This window comes from Lissotriton helveticus, chromosome 1_1 (genome assembly GCF_964261635.1).
Source record: "Lissotriton helveticus chromosome 1_1, aLisHel1.1, whole genome shotgun sequence".
NCBI classification, from domain to species: Eukaryota; Metazoa; Chordata; class Amphibia; order Caudata; family Salamandridae; genus Lissotriton; species Lissotriton helveticus.
This window is the reverse complement of record NC_136057.1, coordinates 1,536,632,460-1,536,646,450: the sequence shown is the minus strand read 5'-3', so window position 1 is coordinate 1,536,646,450 and position 13,991 is coordinate 1,536,632,460. Positions and strand designations below refer to the sequence as shown.

The following is a 13,991-nucleotide window of genomic DNA, read 5'->3' as shown; positions in this document are numbered from 1 at the left end:
TGAACGAGTGTTGCCCATGGGAGAATGCTATTCTCTAGCAAACCCTCCTATATATAAGTAACTCCCCAATATGTTACATCTATTGGTATTTACGCTGTGGCCCCTAAACTATGTGCCATTCTTTCATTCTTTCTCTCGCGGGTCCGTTATATCACCACTGAGATGTAGACATGGATAGGATTCCGTTTTGAGAGATCACGCGCTATTATTGATTGAATTCGTACCATATACAACCCCTCCACTTTTGGCTCCGGTTCGGGTTTTCGCTGTGTTTTTCGCTTTTTCGGGGCCATCCCTTAAACCTGATCGGATGTATGGGAAGATGGGAAGGGAGGTGTGGCCTCTATTCAATTTAAAAACAGCGGGAAAATTGCCGGACTTTTGTGAACGCCCGAACTATCACGGCCACGGACGCAATATCCGATGCGGAAAAGATTACCCGAAGGTGAGCCACTGTGATCCCTGAGGTCTCTCACTGATCCCGTTTATCTCTTAAATCCCCCGAGCCCGTGCACGTCTCCTCCATGGAGGTAACGTTGCACTTTATTCAATCCAACTAAGGATTCGCACACCTGAGTGAGCCCCAGTCTCTTTCTTAATATCGAGCGGTTAAACAGGGGATATTCCATCGTCCTCGCACAAAATTCTTGCATGAAGGTTTAATGTTTGAAATTTGAACTGTCATAAAACGCTATTGTGAAAATATTGTGATCCAGAGCTCATGTTTTTTAACTCCCCTGACAGACACTGGAATTAACTGTGTCTCTTTAACGTTGTTAAAATACATCGTCTTTGGCGGCTCTCCTATGTAAAGAGGCCCCGTAATTATCGTTGTTTCCAAATGTCTTGTAAAAAAATATATATAAACCTTGCGCTGTTTATATTTTTAGATTATTTGGAACTATTTGAGGCGGGGCTCCCCGACTGGTTTCTTACATCTATTGCGCACGTGATGATTATCAACTGCTAGGAAAAGGAAAACGTATTCAAACCTGAAATACGCTTGAATAGTAAGTGCCTTATCAGGGTAGCGAACGAGAGATTATCTTGACTAACGAAGAGCAGCTCCTTGGTAGCATACCACCCTGAATAAGTGTCCTTATGTATTTTTTCAGGTATATGTCTCGCTACATTAACAGCTGGAAGATTTAATAATAAAAAAGCAGCCCTTATCCCGCAAGACCCAAGACCCGTAGGTAAGATGTATTCGAGTTAGAATCTGTTGTTATATCTTCCAACTATACAAATCTCTCAAATTTAACATAAAAAATGTTGTCCTTCCGTCCGATGACAGAGCCCTTTTTAACCTGCACTATCATTTGATGAAGAAGAGATGATGATCCATCTAAAGTGTGAAGAGTGTCCAGTCTATGCCGTTTTGAATTCAAGGTATACTTTCCAGCCTAATGCCTTGTAAAATTTGCTTACCCTAATCTTAGATAGAGCATTGGGCGATTATACATATCTTACTACCCATGTTTACCGATCTCTCCTTAGGACAATTCTTAGTTACATTAAGTGTTTGGTCGAGATGTTTTTTTCATTTTTTTCATTATTTTCATTTTCTTTTGTTGGATGAATGTATCCTTGATTGTTTCTCTTGGGATTCCAGTTGTTCAAGACCCTATTTGGCTTGTCATATATCAGAAAAGGCATCGGTGTGAAATGCCTAGAATCAGTTTGTCATGCACTGCTTTGAGCTTGCTTAAATGTTCTCTGTGATTTGAACTGTATCTATAAACAATATGATGGCAAACAGGATAATTATGTAGGAATGTGATGGCAAACAGGATATTTATGTAGGAATGTGATATGACTCTATACGTAAAAAACATAATATGTATATAATAGTGCCATCATGTATGAAAAGCAAAATGTAATTGTATAAATATGAGTCTAAAATATGTCCTTTTTGTGTTCATCACAGAGTTGTCACGGCTGCTTAAATTGTGTTGCCCCCGTTGTGCCCCTCCTTCGTATACATGCCTTGATGAAGGTGCCGCTATAGATCGTACTTGGCACCGAAACGCGCGTTGGCGTGGTGAACATCTGTCCTGCCAACAATATTACATCTCCCCCTAGCAAATTGCTGAGAGGGTACTGCAGGACAACCTCAGTATATCTGTCTACGATAGGTTGTGAGGTTCTTGGATTGTGTGAATGTGAATGGATGAATGGAATGTGTTAATTTGCCCTAGTGGAATGAGTCCGTAAATATGAATGAAAGTTGAGAGGGTGCTCAGGGGCCGTGTATTTTTTGTAACTGTAAATGTAGTATTGTGCTAGGTACATATCTAAACGAAAATGTTTTTGAACACTTTTTTTATCACTTTCTTTATCCCTTTGTTATTGAAAAATGAAAATAAAATATATTCTGAAGTTGTGTCAAGAATCAATGTATAGTTCGTGATAAGTGAGCTCGAAGTTGTGCAGGTTATTCCTATAGGACTCTTAATGAGCCTTTAAATTTAAAAATATAGGGCAGACATTTCGTTCTTTGTTTTGGATCTACTTATCCCCTGCTAGTCTGCCCTTCATCTGTTTCAGGGGGCCCGAATTATATTGGTGGCTGGTACAATCAAATGCCCTATAAAGCTATTATGCATAGAAATTATAAAAGAATAGAGTTTTGAACAAAATGAATGCTGTATTAAAAGCCTTTCCACATTCAAAAAACCTTTCCCTTTAGCTCAGAGGAGCGCTCTGAATTTTATCATTACAAGGGGGATTGGCTCCATTTAAGTATTACCTGCCCTGGCTAACTTTTGGACAAAGTTATTTCAATCCATCAGTGCAAGACACCAGGGGCCTCATTACACATGCAGCACATTTCCCATCATTGCGCTGGGCATACATTTAAAAAGGTGCACCGGTTGCAATGAAGGAAAAGGTGTCACATTATGGGGAATGCACTGCCCCCAGGGCAGCCGCGAACCTGTGCTGCCCTGGCAGCAGCAGATTCACTACAGAGTGGCTGCTTTAAAACCTCTCCGTGTTTCACTGTGCAGGCGGCAACCTGCCTGCACATTTAAAGGGGAATAGAAATCCCCTTACAGGCAGGTGTAGTCGGTGAGTGCACCTTCCTGCATGGGGATGTCCTTTACCCCATGCAGAAGGCAGCTCTCAGCAGGCGCACTGACAGTGTGCCATCTTATATGTGGCACATTTTTGGTGCACCTCAGAGGGCTTCTTTTCCTCAGCGCCCAGGTCAGTAATAGGGCATGGGCGCAAAGGCAAAAGGTATTTGGAATGCCCTCTTCAAGATAGTGCTGACGCCTTATGTGCACAAATGCTATTGGTTTTACAAAAGGGGCCATACAAATGTGTCTGTGGCCCCTTCTGTAATACCAAAATGCCCGGGGGGGAATGAAAAGGGGAGGTGCAAATGCCCATTTTGCACCAAGGCAATTTATGTAATATGGTCCCAAGTGGCCATTACTCCAGATCATCCCAGTGCACTTGTCAAACTACCAGCCCCTCAAAGTCATATCTACTCACAACAGCTAAAGTACTTGTTTAAAGCCACTTGGTTGCAAAATCCCTAATCTTACAAAAATGGAAGTCCCCCTCTTACGATTCTTGTGTGAGCAAAATGCATCAAGTGGATCTAAAAGAAAAGCTACATGCACAAAGAGCCAGGGTAATACAAATATTTTGGCTCCTCTGGGGCGGAGGGTCTAGCTAACGCATAAGTAATGGCAATGACTCGATTACCCACACATTCACTAAAATCAGAATCCTCCCGGGAAAATTCGTAATTCACATGAGGGGTTCCCGCTCTGACAAATATTGATTGGCAATGGAGGTGCTGAGTTTTTCGCATTTCCACTATCACGGTAGCGCACCCCGGGCCCCTGCGGTGCATCACCGCCATGGAGCATTGCCAACAGCCAATGGGAGCAATGATTGTGGTGGCAGGATGCAGTTTTGAAAATCACGGAAGGTGTGCTCCGCCACCTTGGAGGCAGTCATTGGATGGGTTTGAAAGATGCACCATCGCGGTAGCACACCCCGGGCCCCTGCGTTGCATCACCGCCATGGAGCATTGCCTACAGCCAATGGGAGCAATGATTGTGGTGGCAGGATGCAGTTTTGAAAATCGTGGAAGGCGTGCTCCGCCACTGCAAAGGTGGTCATTGGATGGGTTTAAAAAAGGCAGACCTGGACAACCGAATGTTGCAGCTTGGCACCAAAAAAAACATCCCAGAGGGCTATAAATCTGTGGGAGTGAGCATCACATTTCCACTGCTCACAGAGCCTTCTGCCTGAGACCCTCTCCTCCTGCTGCTGCTTCCGGAGCGTGCTGCTGCTGCCTCCAGAGCATGCTGCCTTGGACCCTCTCCTGCTGCTGCCTCCAGTGCCTGCTGGCTGGGACCCCTCACCACCCTCTTCCATCACAGGTGTTCCATGTCCACAGGGATGGCAAGGACAGAGAAGATCTGTGCTAGTCCATTCACAAGCGAGGCACTGGAGGTCCTTGTGGACGAGGTGCTAGCACAGTATGCAAGTCTGTATGGCGCACCCAATGTTGTGGTAAGTCATCCTAAAGGGAGGAGTATGGCAGGGGGTTCAGAGATGTAGTTGTACTGCTGCAGTAAATGCCTGAGGGTGTGAGGTTGTGTCATACTATGACAAACATGCTGTCTCCAGGGCAAGGGAGTGTGTGTGTCCCAAAGTCACGGTTTACCCTGCCTGCAGTTGTATGTCTGAGTGGAGTGTGATACATTGTCAGCCATACAGAGCCACAGGATGTTGGACATGCAGGTGCCAGAACAGTAATTGCTTAGGTGATCGTCTCTGTGTGCCCCTGTTGTCCGACTCAGCGTGAACCCAGAGACTATGCCCAGTGCCCACCAACCAAGACGAGATGACATGACTGTACTTACTGTGTCCTTACTCTTGTTCATTCACACTGAAATAAAGATATGCACCATCGCAGCACTGTATAATTGCACACGACCACACTTGTGTAGAAGGCTATTTTGTTGGTGAGTCCATGTACACCGATGCCACACACATTACATACACATATGTTCACAGGCCATGCTCATTGAATGCTGCCCAGTCATGCACACAGTGATTCTACACACAGATACAGGTAGATCTGTGACGTATGTAGTGGCCAGATGTGCATAGAACTTGAGATGTGTGCAATCCACTGAGGGGGTTCAGTGCAGTCATCCTGCATGTGTGAGAGATTATCAGGGACCCTGTACGCCCTCATAAATGCATGCAAGCACATCTGTTTGGTCCATGCAGAGTGCCCTTGTGAGGTGTACCCCAGTTTGGGATGGTAGGAGATTACAATTGGTAATGAGTCTGTGTCTTGCTACTGTACTGATAGATGTTGGTCCATGACACTGTCTCAGTGATCATTTCCCCTTCTTTTCTCCCGTGCCTGCAGCTCAAGGTACACCAGCGTAAGGCCGTGTGGAGGGCCATTGCAGCAAAGATGCGAGCCTTGGGGGTATCCATCCGATGATGCACCCACTGCCACAAGAGGTTGGACGACATCAGCCGGCTGGCTAAGAATGTGGCAGAGATGACATTGGGGCTGCTACCACGCCCTGAGCGTTTGGCACGGTGCAACATGACACCACTGATGGGCCGCATCTTGGCAGTGACTCATCCTGAGCTGGATGCACATCTGAAAGAGCACCGGCAGCAAGGCAGGGATGAGTATTTGGGGAGGGCGACTTTGTCTGGTAGCGGATGCATGTGTACAGGGCATGTGGCAGAGGTGGCACATGTGATGTTCGTGGGGTGGTGCTGTGCTGTGTCATGTGAGTGGCTGCTGGGATGGATGCCAGTGTCATACATTGTATTAAACTGCCCTTACAAGGGTGAGCGTCCCTGCTGTGCTTTCCCATTGCCAGATGTGTTAGCATCTACATGGTCATTCAGCTTTGGGATGGTGTGGGGAATCTATTAGGGGGTGAACAGCAGTGTCCAGTATCTGACTGTGACTTCATGTATGCCTACTTTGCATGCACCATGATCGATGAGGCACACACATCAGACAAGAATGTGCCCCAGAGTACCACATGGTCTTTGTTATGCCCTACTTGGCCAATGTGGACTGTCATGTCCTAATAGGTGTGTGTGTTGTCCCCTCCTGTTTCCTCAAGGTCTGTCAGTGGTAATAAGTGGTGTTCCCACATCATGTCCCTAAGTGTGTGCAGATGTGTGTCTGGTACACTTCATACACGGGCAGGGTGTTGCGCTGTGTGGCCTCAACATGGCAGATATTCAGGGTTACAGGCACTGTTGTGGTCTATGTAGTGTGTAGTTGTAATGTGATTGCAGGGTGTGGTGGTCAACATGTAGATTTGGCAAATCCTGGGCTGTATTGATTGTTTTGCTTTGTCTTGCTGATGACACTAACACAACCCTGCATCTCTCACTCAGGAAGAATCAACGGAGGAACAGGAGCCGGAAACCAGTGGTGGCGAGGGTAGCACTACAGCTGCACCGGAGGCCAGTGACACAGAGCCTACCAGCGCATCTGATGGGGACCGTAGTATGCAGGAGGAATCCCTGCCTGAGACACAGAGTAAACATCATCTGATGCCAGCGGGGATGCATCCATGTTGGAAGGCACAGGGAATGGGGACTCTGCATCATCTACTACCACACAGCGGCCAGTGCCAACCCTCCCATCCACTGCCTCTGTTGCTGCCTGTGTCAGTAAGAGAGAACGAGTTACATTCACACCTGGCACCGCTGAGCCTGCACCGGTCCCCCCTGCTGCCCTCAGTGCTGAGTCTGTAGAGCTCCTGCACCAGCTTTCTGTGGGCCAGACAGCCCTGCTCAATGCCTTCAGTGATCACGCCAAAATAATAGGCCAGGTGGTTACCTACATGGAGGGCATACACTTTGACGGGCTACACCATACAGTCCAAGGTTTATCATCTACAGAGTCGTCTGCCCTTCAACAGGCACATGCTCCCATTCCTGCTGTAGTGTAGTTCCTATATTCCCAATAGGCTCTGCGCATTGGAATAACATAAACGATAGTTTAGTCGTAGGACTGAGGTCGACTAGGTCTTTCTTGAATATGTTAGACTTAATTATGAATGCCAGCTAGCTCAGAGGTCATTAGAAACATTCTCGAATTCACAAGAAGGGATTAGTTTCTGACAACCGCATAAACATGACAACTGTGCTCCCCCAAGAATAAAGAGTATATCTCCAGAGTCGCGGAAACAATAGATGGCTATTTCACTCAATCAATCGTGCATGCTTAGTTTCACGAGAAGTGCAGAGAAATAGAGTTTTCAATAAAAGTGGTTGTTTATTGAGCAGTCTTCTTTCTCATGCAAGAGAAGTGAATTGCCACAATAGCAATACTTTTCGTAAAGTGCGTACAGTAAAAGGAGTATTATGAAATAATACTGTAAAAGCATTTATATGGTTTCTAAGCCATAAGATACTTAAAATGGATAAAATACATACAATGATAAAAGATGACTAAACATACTCAACTGGTGCTTCTAAGATACGCCTACCCCGGTGTACCTAACCTAAGCCCAGTACATGGAAAGGAGTAAATGAGATGTAGTTTGAGTTAAGATATTTTCTGCCAAGAATCTACATCAAGAATTCTCTAAGAGACTAATCAGCTCCGTACCTTGGTTATAGAATGAAGGAGGTCTTGTATCTCTCTCTCAGGACTCGATCTCCCAGCAACCCGCAAGGGTGACAGGGAAACACTGGAGCTGGATTTCTTGGCAGGAGAAAAGACAGCGTCTCTCTCAGTGCGTCAATGGGAGGGTCGGCGTCCTTCGGCACTCGCTACAGCAGGGTGTCGGGCAAGTAGATAGCCGATCTGCTCCAAACCACCGTGTGTTTTGCTAGGGCAGATGCTGGTATATTTATACCTGGAAGGTGCCGAGTTTGACGTAAGGTTGGACATAAGACATCACTAAGAACTCGCAGTTCTTTCAGGACTACAGGAGTTCTAGGACAAATCAATACAGAAGCAGGGGGAATTCCCGGGCTGCTGGAGGCTTGGTTTGTTTAAGAACGCGTTGTGCTTTCCAGGAGTCTATTGGAGTAGCCTGGCCGTATTTGGACTGCATTGGCTATGTCTTAATATGGGTATGATTCTTATGCCTATATAAGGATATAATTTGATATAACCACATATGGGCATAAATCGGGAATAATAAATAGAGTCCTAGATTTGTCTACAACACTGCTCCAGTGCCTTTGTCCACCCCCCAGTCAGTGGCCACATCAGATGATAGTGACCACAGTTCCCAGTCACGATACAGCACAAGAAGCACCCAGCAGAAGCAACCCAGTGGTCCCGCCCACAGACACCATCCCCACAGAATAGCAGAGCCAGTCCAGAATGCAAAGACAAGAGCCTGTCAGGGAAGAGCAAAGCAGAAAAAGCAAGAAAGCAGGCATCAGGCTTCCATGCCTCAGAGGTATCACCAGCCAAGGACTCCACAGGCCCTACAACTCTGCTGGGTTGTACTCTCCCCTGTGCAGCCTCTCATGTACTTGCTGTGCAACCTGCCCTGGACACTGGCCCTGTTGCTCTGCTTTGTTGTACTCTCCCCTGTGCCATGGACACTGGCCCTGTTGCTTTGCTATGTTGGACTCTCACCTGTCCCCTGGACACTGGCCCTGTTGCTCTGCTGTGTTGTACTCTCCCCTGTGCAGCCTCTCGTGTACTTGCTGTGCCACCTGACATTGACACTGGCCCTGTTGCTCTGCTGTGTTGTATTCTCCCCTGTGCAGCCTCTCATGTACTTGCTGTGCCACCTGCCCTGGACACTGGCCCTGTTGCTCTGCAGTGTTGTACTCTCCCCTGTTCCATGGACACTGGCCCTGTTTCTCTGCTGTGTTGTACTTTCACATGTGCCATGGACACTGGCCCTGTTGATCTGCTGTGTTGTACTCTCCCCTGTGCAGCCTCTCATGTACCTGCTGTGCCACCTGCCCTGAACACTGGCCCTGTTGCTCTAATGTGTCGGACTCTCACCTGTGCAGCCTCTCATGCACTTGCTGTGCCATCTGCCCTGGACATTGGCCTTCCTGGTCTTCCTGTTTGGAGTTTGCCTGTGCAGATTATATTACATATGATCAGCATTTTGTGCCTTGTTATTGTCTACGGTTGATCTACTGTCACATCTGTGCAATAAGTGAATAAAGACAGTTACTGTTGTTGTCTGTTTTGTCAGTGTCCTTGCTGATTAAAGTTATTTTGGTGTGTGCATTTGGTTGCCTGTGCCCCATGCTCTATGTATCACTTCAACATTGCCAAGATCTTTGCCCGCATCAACTTTTTATACAGGGGCGACAGGGCCTTCAGGCCATTCAGACACTGATACTAGTGTTATCTGTGATGGCTCTTTTACCTGGCATGCAGTTCTCTTTTTAGTGGTTTGCTATTGTTAAGTACATTGGTCAGATGTCAGGTTGGGGTACACTGCCAGCACAGGGTGTCATGCTGTGCACAGGTTTGCATGCAGGCTGGGCACTGTCATGATGTATGTGTGTTATTCCTTCATGTGTGCCCAGCTGTGTATGTGCATGGTCATCCTGTGTTGGCCCTTAGTCCTGGTCCAACGGCCTATATGAGTGTTGGTGTGTCCGTGCTTTTCTGTGTGACTCCTCCTTGTTTTGGTCTCTTATGAGTGTGCAAAGTGTGTGACTTGCACATCAGTGTTGTGTTTGTTTGATCATCAATGTGTCTTGAGTGTGTTTGTGTGGACTGTGCTGGCCTGCTGTTCCACACTGCCATTGTAGTTGTGTTTCTCATGCATTGCATGCACATGGTGCCTTTTTCCTCCTGTGTGGCATGGTGTGTGTGGTGTGATGCCATCCCCTATATGTGTCGCTTATGGCTACCCATTGTAGGTCTGCATTCCCTCTTTTTGTGTATGGTACACCCTTTCCATGTCTACTACTGACAACCAAGTGAGTTCACTTTGATGTCAGCTGTTCCCTTGGTTTACATGTCTGTGTGTGCCTCCCGATCACTTCATTTGTGACACTGTGCTTTGTGGTGCAGTCCTTGGGCCAAGGCAAATGTTCAACTCTGGACATTGCCCCAATGGTTTATGTGTGGTGTTCTTGTGCTAATAATCAGTGAGGATTGCTCATGTGCCGTTCAGTTGTGTGTGCTGCCCAGTGCTCTGGTCAAGATGGTTCTGCTCTTGTGTCCCAGAGTGGTGCATCTGTTGTTGTTGTGTTGGATGTATGTGTGTTGGCTGTGGTATTGCTTCACTTCCTGGGTGTGCTGTTGTGTTTGTTCTGTGCTGAATAGTGTTGTGTGTTGAGTTGTGTCAGTCATGTCTGTGTGTGACTGTTCTGCTTGTTGTGCACACACTGCTTGTTGTGCATACAGTGCTGTGTGTATGTGGCCTTGGCTTTGCCTGATGTGCATCCCCTGATGTCCTGTGGTGTTTGTTCGTTTTTGATTTGATGCACATCTGTGGTTGGCTTCATGTGGCAGTGTAGTTCTGTGCTGGTGCTCTTCTTGTGTTATTTGTGGTATGTTGTGTGTGTTTTGTTCCTGTGTGATGAGGTTGTGCACTCCTGTTGTGTCTGTGCTCCAATTGCCTTTCCACAGTTTGGCTGACAGGTATGTCTGTTTCTGATGTGGTTCTGTGTGTGTTCCTGTAGTGTTTGTGTGTGTTTTTGGGCAGGCATCTGTTCAGGCATCCCTGTGTGTGTTCTGCTTATGGCTACACCCAGGGTGTGTGTTTGTTTATGTGTGTATGTGCAGCCAAGTATTGGCAGCCTTCAGTGTGTGAGGCACTGGTCTTGTGTGTCCCTTGTCAGCCACTCCTGCAGCGGCTGTCTCCCTGGTTGTTTGTTGTGTGGTGCAGGGTGTGTATTGTGCTTGCTTGTTGCTGTGCATGAGGGTGCACAGGATGGGCACCTGGCCTGTGACTTGATGGGGTGTGTTGATGTGTGCTTGGGAGAGGTGTGTCCCTGTGGTGTTTGTGCCCCGCCCATGCGGTGGACTGGCCCTGCCTTGTGCATTGTGCGCATGTGTTGACCGTTGCGGTAACGTGACCGGGACATTGCTGCATGTTCGCGGTCGATGTGTGTCCAGGATGCAGTAGGGTGACTTGGTGGCAGGTGGGTCATATGTGGGTGCCCTTGTGGATGTGTTGTTGCCCCCAGCAGGGCGTCTGTCATGGTTTTGGACCCTGTGTCAGCCCATGCATTGTGTGTTGTATTTTCCACGGCATCCACGGCGGCCCATTTGATGATAGTAGTGTAGCAGGTACAGCACCAGAAATACATGTAGAGCTGGGTCCATGGCGGTCGTGACCGAGTGATGTGGGTCGGGTCTCTGCTCTTGCGCTCCGCTGTCGAGTTTCCTCCGTCTATGATTGGGCGGTGTCTCCGCTGCGGTGCGTCTGCCTGTTTGGGCCATCCTAATTTGTGGAGCAGGGTGGACGTCATTTCGCACGGCGGAGAGTCTCCATTGGCTCCCACCTCCGCGGTGGCGGGCGCACTTTGATGGCGGTGGGTGCTGCTCCGCGGCGGACGGGAACTGACCTATGTTTAGCTATACTAATATGGCGGACGTGAGTACCGCTGCTCGCGGGCAGAAAAAGGCATTTATCCGCCCCGCCAGCACCGCGGTGGTGCCACCGCCCGAAATCCTAATGGACCCCTTAATGTTCAAATCCCAAACATGAGATCAAATATTGACATGACTCGGTTAGTGGATGAAAGGTATGGGCACAATTGTACATGGCCATCCTGGGTGGTGTAAGTGTTATATTGGCAATTATGAGGTACTCCTTATCTGTGAATGTTGGGGGCGTCCATGTTGAGAACTGACTCACCGATGACAGTGGTAGTGTGGCAATCTTACATGACTGCAGAAGTGTGTTCTGTCCAAAATGGAGAGCATACAATAACTGAACAGTAGAAAACATCTGGAAATGAATCTCATTTCGGAAGGACTGATTTCCAAGGAATGTTATCATGTAATCCAACTTTATGTGTTGAGACCCTGTAAATCCATCGCTGCTCCTTCTCAAATAGGCGTTGTTGGATTCTGGTTCCCGTTTTGATTTGTTCGATAACGGTCCATTTTATCTCATTGGTTGTATGGTTTTTCTCAAGGAAGTGCTCGGTGAGCTTCGTTGTAGTTGTCTTGCACCCGATTGTACATCGGTGTTCACAAATCCTCTGTTTAATTTCTCTACAATTCATACCCACATATGCCAGGTTGAATGGGCATTTTATCAGGTAGACGTTGGTGCTGTTACAATTTGTGTGGACAAGTTGGCTCTACACTTTTACTAGTTCCAGTAAGAGTGCTTTAGTGTTGCTGGTTAAGTGACAGACACTGCAATTTCCACATTGATGATGGCCTATGACATTTGGAAGGCCCCACGCCATGGTGACTGATTGTGTTATTTCTTGTTTCTCCTCCTTTAGGCGTGTATTTACGAGGGAGTCTTTCAAGCTGCATGATTTATTGAAAGAAAAAAAGCAGTTTCTCCCAATGTAGATTCACTGTGTTGAGGATAGACCAGTGTTTGTTAAATAGATCTGGTCAGTTGTTTGGAGGCTGTGTTATATGTGGTCACACATGTTAATGGTATCTCTTTTTCTTCATGTGTCTTGTCCTCCAGAAGTGCCTCCCTAGGTTGATTGCGTGCTCTTTTTTGGCATTTGTTAAGAATCTGCTCAGGATAGCCTCTGTTGGTGAGTTTTTTGGTGAGGTCCATTGCTTGATTGCGATAATCACTCATCTTGTTGCAATTACGGCGTAGCCTCAGGTATTGGCCATATGGCAAATTCTCTCTCAGAGGTTTTGGATGGAAGCTTTCGAAACCTTAGTAAGTTGTTCCTAGCACTAGGTTTGTGGTAAGTCTTGGTCTCTAACTGAAAAGCACAACATAGAACTCGCCAGAAACTGCTGTGTGTTACTCAACCTTTGGCTGCCGGATAAAGGATTCCAAACACCAAACATCCAATCTGCACCGTCAAGCCTGAATTTCTGGACTGCCAAAATCCGGGAAGTCAGACAGACTGACCCAGAAGTGCACAACACTCACAGGGAGAGCATGGCCAGCTCCCTCAGGAAACCCTGCACCTCCCGATGAGCCCAGCAAATCGGCACGCACGGCCTGCAATATGGAAATTATTTAACTCTCTAACGGAACCGTTCACAACTCCCTGCAAGCCCGGCAGAGAGGGTGACATGCCAGCCACTAATGCCCCCACCGCCTGGCAGCGAAGACGCGATCCATCCAGAAGCTCCAGCTCCTGTCTCATCCTATTCTGTTGGAAGACAGAAAAAGGAGAACAGAGGAAATGTTGGGTAAGTAAGCTTATGTTCTCCCCGGTGGGAGGGGTTGGAGCAGGGGTCCAGCATTCCTTCATTATTTTTTTTATTTGGTGAGATAGGATTATCTCACTTTTTTCATTTGGTGAGATAGGATTATCTCACTTGTTTATGAATGGGAGGAGGACAGGAGGGACCTGGGGTAATAATCCAACTGTAGTTTCTCATCAGGTTGCTTCTTTTGTAGGAACTTACAGACTTTCAATGATTTCCTTTTGTTTTTTTACCAGCTCGGTTTTCAATATAGGGGTAGGCTCCAGATTGATGAAGGCTTACCCATGGGATAGTCCTGTATCTGAAGATACTTAAAGACCCCATTGTAGAGAATAGAGTATATTGTTGCTAGTGTATCACAAGGTGATGTGTTTTGTCCAGCATATAATTACCCCAGAGTTTGCAATTTTTAGTAAGCCCAGACTGAGACAAACGTGTCAATGAAAAAGCTAGTCAGAAATGGTTTACATCATAAAGATATATATTGATTAAAGTTTTGGAGCTGTAATTTAGGGGTCTATTAGGATGCCGGTCGGAAAACCACCACGACTGCCATGGTAGCGGAAATCAACTGTCTGCTGGTACCGCGGCAAAACTGTCAGCGCGATTAGGATCAACCGCAAGAAATTCCAGACTGCGGCGAAACGATGCCATGAAAGAC

General features: G+C 47.0%; 1 long non-coding RNA gene across 1 annotated transcript; it reads left to right on the top strand.

Moving 5' to 3' along the window:
- The first annotated feature begins 335 nt into the window (after positions 1-335).
- On the top strand, positions 336-2,384 carry LOC144773493 (uncharacterized). Its single transcript, XR_013599990.1, has 5 exons — positions 336-445; positions 891-1,010; positions 1,116-1,196; positions 1,295-1,389; positions 1,928-2,384. It is a non-coding gene; the product is annotated as an uncharacterized LOC144773493 (long non-coding RNA).
- Positions 2,385-13,991: the final 11,607 nt, after the last annotated feature.